Raw genomic sequence first — 8,213 nt, forward strand, 5'->3', positions numbered from 1 at the left:
CGGAAGATTGAATAGCATTTCGAAGACTTTTGTGAACACATGAACAACTGGGGAGAAACAAATCCTCGGTAAGTGTGAGGATTAATTTGTAGGTGTATTCAGGCGACAAGAAACTACAAGGCAGTAAGCACAAAGTTTTCTTGGAGCAATAGAGAGAAGTTCGGGGTATCTTGTAATAACAAGTCCAACTGGGAATAAAGGTAAGAATGGCAAGTGTATGTATTATTCCATAGGGATATTTCGGTGGTAGGGAATTGCAAAAGCAACGGGCACAAAGTCTCGAAAGAGTATCGGAGAGTAACTTCGAAATCTTCTGGTGCAGCCGACGATCATCTAGACTAAAGGGGCTCTCCGGGGGAAAGTGTTTTCGAGAACCTGAAGTTAGATTTTAGAAAATCATTTAACCCGAATAGAAGAGAGATCAGAGTCCCAGAGTATAGACGAGGAGTAAAAGATCCTAATATCACCCAATGACGACATGGGCCCGTAAGCCACACAGCCATGTTAGTAAAGAAATTGCAATGACTAGACTCAACTTCGGCCAAGGAGTTGGAAAGGGGGATTCCTACAGGCAGTCGGCTCGGATACCAACTTGTTACGCCCCCGATTCAATCATACACTAATCATACACGCAAACGTGTACGATCAAGATCAGGGACTCACGGGAAGATATCACAACACAACTCTAAAAAGTAAAATAAGTCATACAAGCATCATAATACAAGCCAGGGGCCTCGAGGGCTCGAATACAAGTGCTCGGTCATAGACGGCTCAGCGGAAGCAACAATATCTGAGTACAGACATAAGTTAAACAAGTTTGCCTTAAGAAGGCTAGCACAAACTAGGATACAGATCGAAAGAGGCGCAGGCCTCCTGCCTGGGATCCTCCTAAACTACTCCTGGTCGTCGTCAGCGGCCTGCACGTAGTAGTAGGCACCCTCGGTGTAGTAGGGGTCGTCGTCGACGGTGGCGTCTGGCTCCTGGGCTCCAGCATCTGGTTGCGACAACCGAGAGGAAAGGAAAGGGGGAAAAGAGGGAGAAAAGCAACCGTGAGTACTCATCCAAAGTACTCGCAAGCAAGGATCTACACTACATATGCATGGGTATCTGTGTAAAGGGGCAATATCGGCGGACTGAACTGCAGAATGCTAGAATAAGAGGGGTATAGCTAGTCCTATCGAAGACTACGCTTCTGGCAGCCTCCATCTTGCAGCATGTAGAAGAGAGTAGATGGTAAGTTCACCAAGTATCATCGCATAGCATAAACCTACCCGGCGATCCTCCCCTCGTCGCCCTGTGTGAGAGCGATCACCGGGTTATATCTCGCACTTAGAAGGGTGTGTTTTATTAAGTATCCGATTCTAGTTGTCATAAGGTCAAGGTACAACTCCAAGTCGTCCTATTACCGAAGATCACGGCTATTCGAATAGATAAACTTCCCTGCAGGGGTGCACCACATTACCCAACACGCTCGATCCCCTTTGGTCGGACACACTTTCCTGGGTCATGCCCGGCCTCGGAAGATCAACACGTCCCAGCCCCACCTAGGCACAACAGAGAGGTCAGCACGCCGGTCTAAATCCTATGGCGCAGGGGTCTGGGCCCATCGCCCATTGCACACCTACACGTTGCGAGGGCGGCCAGAAGCAGACCTAGCCCCCTTAATACAAGCGCAGGCTTACGGTCCAATCCGGCGCGTGCCGCTCAGTCGCTGACGTCAAGAAGGCTTCGGCTGATACCACGATGTCGAGTGCCCATAACTATTCCTGTGTAGTTGGTTAATGCGTATAGGCCAGTGGCCAGACTCAGATCAAATACCAAGATCTCGTTAAGCGTGTTATTTTGAAGTAACCGCGAACGCCGACCAGGGCCAGGCCCACCTCTCTCCTAGGTGGTCTCAACCTGCCCTGTCGCTCTGCCACAAAGTAACAGTCGGGGGCCGTCGGGAACCCAGGCCCACCTCTACCGGGATGGAGTCACCTACCCCTTCAGCCCCCATCTCCGAACAGTATCATAAGTAATGTAACAGTATAAAGTATATAGCATATGCATGTGATCACCTCCCGAAGTGATCACGGCCTAGTAGTATAGCATGGCAGACGGACAAGAGTGTAGGGCCACTGATGGAACACTAGCATCCTATACTAAGCATTTAGGAATTGCAGGTAAGGTATCAACAGATGTAGCAACAATGACAGGCTATGCAGCAGAATAGGATTAACCGAAAGCAGTAACATGCTACACTACTCTAATGCAAGAAGTAGAGAGAAGGAATAGGCGATATCTGGTGATCAAGGGGGGCTTGCCTGGTTGCCCTGGCAAGAAGGAGGGGTCGTCAACACCGTAGTCGATCGGGGTACCAGCAGCAGCGTCAGTCTCGTAGTCTACCGGAGAGAAGAGGGGGAAGAATCAATGAATACAATGCAAACAGATGCATAACGATGCATGACAAAGCAAACAACGGTGTTAGGTGTGCCCTAACGCGGTAGGAGGAGATACCGGCGAAGGGGGAAAACATCCGGGAAAGTATCCCCGGTGTTTCGCATTTTTGGACAGATGAACCGGAGGGGGGAAGTTGCGTGTTCGATATGCTAGGGGTGTGTGGTGGACGAACGGGCTGCGTATTCGGATTCGTCTCGTCGTGCTGAGCAACTTACATGTACAAAGTTTTTTCAACCGAGCTACGGATTATTTTATATTAATTTTTGAAGTTTTAAATCAATTTTAGAATTTATTTAATTAATTTAATTCAACATTATCCAGAATAGTGTTTGCTGACGTCATCATGACGTCAGTAGTCCACAGAGGTGTTGAGTGGGCCGCTGACGTGTGGGTCCCGCATGGCATAGGTACAATAACCTAATTAACCTATTAACTAGTTTAATTAGCTAAATAGGTAACTAATGTTTAATTAGTCTAATTAAACAGGATTAATTAAGTTAATTAATTTAGTTAATTAATTAATTAATTAGTTAACATTTTTATTTACTTTTTATTTATTTATTTATTTATTTCCTTTTTTAAATCATTCTGGGCGTGGGCCCCGTTTGTCATCGGCCAGAGGGCCTTAGCGGGCGCTGGGTCCAGCCCGGCGGACAGGGCGCCCGCCTAGTCCAGCTGCGGGGCAGGGCACCGGCAGGCGACGGCGCTAGCGCCAGGGGGGCGGAGTGGGGAAGGCAGAGCGGTTGGGGGCGGCGGAGGACGCCGGCCGGCGAATAGCGACATGAGGAGGGGGGCCACAGCAGGCGGACGCGATATCGGGGGCGGAGGCAGGCGGGCGCGACGGCAAGCAGCGTCAGCGAGCGGGCTCGGCCACGGCAAGGAGGCGGGGGAGGTCGTCGGAGTGCGGCCACGGGCGGCTTTGGGACCGGGCGGCGCACGACGGCCGTGCGGAGCAGGGCGGCGCGCTGGTGGCGGAGCATGGCGGCTGCGGGGCTGGCGAGTGAGGCGGACGCGAGCCCGTCCGGAGCTCGGGCGCGGGGCGTACGGGGGAAAGGGGGGGCGCGGCATGAGTGCCCGCGGGGGCGCGGCCAAGGAGGCGGGGCCAGCACTGCCAGGCGGAGTAGAGACGGCGGCTACGGGCATGGGCGACGGCAGGCGAGCGAGGGCGCGTGCACGGGCACGGGACGGGGCGGGCGCACGGTGACCGCGGGGACGGAGAAGGAAGAGGCCTGGGGCCTCACCGTGATTCGTAGGGACAGGGGCAGCGGGGGTCGGGGTGGTCGACGGGGACGACGGTGGAGAGGAAGCAGGCCGGTGGGGAGGCGCTCCGGGTGGCGACGGACGAGGGTGAGGCGGCGGCGCACGGCGGCGTCGTGCCCCGTTCCGATCTGGATCGGGGAAGGAGGAGGGGAGAGCGACATGGGGGAAGTGGGGAGTTGATAGGGTTTCGGGTGGGGTTTGAGAGGGGATAAGGGATTGGGGGTTGTGGCCGGTTGGGCCGGCCTGGTGGGTCGTGGCCCAGTTGGGGTATATTGCTTTTCTTTTCCTCTTTTTTTTGTTAGTTTTGTTTTTCCTTTTCTTTTATTTATTTCCCTTTTCTGTTTTAATTCAATTTAAAATATTTATTCATTTTCTAAGCATGTGTTTTCTTCACCAAATTAACTATGTAATATTGGGCACAAACCGAACATTTTTGTTTTAATGTTTGAAAACTTTTATCGTTTGACTTAATTTCAAATTTGAATTTGAATCGGTTTTGAACTAACGAGAGATTAGCAACAGTAACAAAGGTGACGTGGCATCATTAGCAGAGTTTTACTGTAGCCTAATTATCCGGGCGTCACAATCCTCTTCTCTTTGTAGCTAGCTAGCGCTAATTTTCTATCGTGCATGCACACGCCCGCCCCTCTCTCACCCTCCCTCAGCGTCCCCTCCATCGCACACGTTCGTTATTTCTCTTTTGGTCATTCACCCGCGGTGTGTGTAGGCCCCCCGACTCCTTCTTTCCGGCACACACCGGTCGATATACCTCTCCAGCAAAGTGTGCCTACCACAAACACATACTTCCCCTCTTCTCTTCTCACCGTCCATTCCCCCTATGTCCAATACGGTTCCACGCAAGTGCACACTCCCGCCCCTCTTTTCATCGATCTCATAGTCGCACACTCTGAGGGAGTCATAGACTAAGGGGTCCTCGGGCGTCCGGCCTGTTATACATTGGGCCGGACTGATGGGCTGTGAAGATACGAAGGCCGAAGACTATACTCGTGTCCGGATTGGACTTTCCTTGGCGTGGAAGGCAAGCTAGGCGACCAACTATGAATATTCCTTCTTATGTAACCAACTCCATGTAACCCTAGATCTCTCCGGTGTCTATATAAACCGGAGAGCATAGTCCGGATGGGCGACATACTCATTACCATATTCACATAGGCTAAACTTCTAGGGTTTAGCCATTACGATCTCGTGCTAGATCAACTCTTGTAACACTCATATTCATCAAGATCAATCAAGCAGGAAGTAGGGTATTTCCTCCATAGAGAGGGCCCGAACCTGGGTAAACCTCGTGTCCCCCGTCTCCTGTTACCATCGATCCTAGACGCACAGTTCGGGACCCCCTACCCGAGATCCGCCGGTTTTGACACCGACATTGGTGCTTTCATTGAGAGTTCCACTGTGCCGTCGGTAAAGGACTCGATGGCCCCTTCAATCATCAGTAATGACATCGTCCAGGGAGAAACCTTCCTCCCCGGAAAAATCTTTGTGTTCGGCGACTTCGTACTCTGGGCCAACTCGCTTGGCCATTTGGAGCAGGTCGACAGCTACACCCCTGGCCATCAGGTCAGATTTGGAAGCTTGAACTATGTCATGGATATCCGTGGAGACTTGATCTTCAATGGATTTAAGACTGCGGCAATTGCTCCCCCGTTCTTCGATGAACGTGACTTAAATCTGTTATCGGATTACGTCCAGGAGATGGATCCTGTTGCTGCAACGGCTTCAGGACCGAAGCAGATCGTGACCTCCGAGGCCACAAAGTTCGCGGCGTTGGAGCCGCACATGGACCGGACATCCTGCAACGAGCACGTCAATGGAACTCCGGACTCGTCTCCGGCTATACGTTCCGGATCAGGTGCGCCTACTAACACCGAGCTGGATCGGTTATCGATTTTCGAATTTAGCGCCGCAGACATCTTCCAGCACTCACCTTTGGGTGACATATTTGTCCTTGGAGGAAGACCCACAACCGAACTATGTTCGGTTCGAGCTAGAGGCGGACGATGAGGAATTTTGCTTCCCACCCACCACCCACTTTATAGCCACCGTCGATGACTTAACCGACGTGCTTGACTATGGCTCCGAAGACATCGACGATATGGACGACAACGACAACAAGGAGCAAGGCCAAGACCCGCCATTTACTGGACGTTGGACGGCCACCTCCTCATACGATGTATACATGGTCGATACACCTAAAGGATCTGGCGACGACAAAGAAGAGCCAGACACGAATAAACCCTCTGAGACGCAATCCAAGCGCCGGCGCCCCAAACGCCGCTCTAAGCCTCGTCGTTCAAAAGATAGCAATACTGGCACCGGAGAAAATAGTACTCCGGGTGACGCCGAAAACAATGAAGACCTTGTCGGAGCTACATCCGAATAGGAGGAACATGACAACAGGCAAGACAACCCTGATGAACAGGTCATAGAAGATGACTCGGAGGACGACAGTTACCGTCCACCCTCCGAGGAGGAGACAAGCCTCGGCAACGAAGACTTCATCGTGCCTGAGGATCCTCTGGAGCAGGAGCGCTTTAAGCTTCAGCTCATAGCCACTGCAAGGAGCCTGAAAAAGAAACAGCAGCTTCAAGCTGAACAAGACCTGCTCGTCGACAGATGGACTAACGTCCTGACAGCCGAAGAATACGGCCCCAAGCGCCCAGCCAAGAGCTACCCGAAACGCAGACTACTACCTCAATTCGATGAGGAAGCACCGGAGCACACGTCTCCCTCGCGTAATGTCGAACGACCACCACGTGCCAAACAGCAGCCTGCCCCACCACCCCGTAAAAATAGAGACGAAAGAGTTCGAGGTCACACGTACGACCTCCGGCAGACACTGGACAGTAGAGCAGGACATACAAGATCGATCTATGGATCGCGAGGACGTGCTTCGAGGCACGACGACGGCTACCTATTCGGACATGACAAACCTAACCACGCCCGAGCCGAATGCCGCAGACGGACTCCATCAGAGCTCCGCCACGATGCGGCCCGCTATAGAGGCGCCGCACACCCTCTCTACTTCACAGACGAGGTGCTGGACCACGAATTCCCCGAGGGGTTCAAGCCTGTCAACATTGAAGCGTACGATGGCACAACCGATCCTGCAGTATGGATCGAGGATTTTATTCTCCATATCCATATGGCTCGAGGAGATGACCTCCACGCCATCAAATACCTCCCATTAAAGGTCAAAGGACCAGCTCGACACTGGTTAAATAGCCTACCCGAGAATTCCATCGGCAGCTGGGAGGACTTGGAAGAGGCTTTCCTTGATAACTTCCAAGGAACTTATGTCCGGCCACCAGATGCCGATGACTTAAGCCACATAGTTCAACAATCTGGAGAATCAGCCAGAAAATTCTGGACTAGGTTCCTAACCAAAAAGAACCAGATCGTAGACTGTCCGGATGTCGAGGCCCTAGCAGCCTTCAAACACAGCATCCATGACGAATGGCTAGCACGCCACCTCGGCCAAGAAAAGCCGAAGTCTATGGCAGCCCTTACGTCACTTATGACCCGCTTTTGCGCGGGTGAGGACAGCTGGCTGGCTCGTAGTAAAAACACAGCTAGCGAGGCAGGCCCCACTGAGGCCAAGAACAGCACTGGCAAGCTCCGGCGCAATAGACACAAACGCCGAAGCAATGGCGACAACACCGATGAAACCACAGTCAACGCCGGATTCGGTGGCTCCAAGTCCGGCCAACTGAAGAAGCCCTACAAAAGAAACAATGAAGGACCTTCCAGCCTGGACCGCATACTCGACCGTCCGTGCCTAATTCACGGCACCCCGGATAAGCAAGCCAAACATACCAACAGGGATTGTTGGGTCTTCAAGCAGGCTGGCAAGTTAAATGCCGAAAACAAAGAAAAGGGATCACAAAGTGAGGACGAGGACGAAGAACCCCGGCAGCCGAACACCGGGGGGCAGAAGAAATTTCCCCCTCAAGTCAAAATGGTGAACATGATATACGCTACGCACATCCCCAAAAGGGAGCGTAAGCGAGCACTTACGGACGTCTACGCGGTAGAGCCAGTCGCCCCAAAATTCAATCTGTGGGCGTCATTCCCGATCACCTTCGATCGTCGAGATCACCCAACCAGTATCCGCCATGGCGGTTCAGCCGCACTAGTCCTCGACCCAATTATTGACGGGTTTCACCTAACACGAGTCCCGATGGACGGTGGTAGCAGCCTCAACCTGCTTTATCAGGACACAGTGCGGAAGATGGGCATTAACCCCTCGTGAATCAAACCAACAAAGACCACCTTTAAAGGAGTCATACTAGGCGTAGAGGCCCGCTGTACGGGCTCAATCACGCTGGAGGTGGTCTTCGGTTCTCCGGACAACTTCCGAAGCGAAGAGTTAATCTTCGATATCGTCCCCTTCCGCAGCGGCTATCACGCACTGCTCGGACGAACTGCATTTGCTAGATTCAACGTAGTGCCACACTATGCTTATCTCAAGCTCAAGATGCCCGGTCCAT

This window comes from Aegilops tauschii, chromosome 1 (genome assembly GCF_002575655.3).
Source record: "Aegilops tauschii subsp. strangulata cultivar AL8/78 chromosome 1, Aet v6.0, whole genome shotgun sequence".
Lineage (NCBI taxonomy): Eukaryota > Viridiplantae > Streptophyta > Magnoliopsida > Poales > Poaceae > Aegilops > Aegilops tauschii.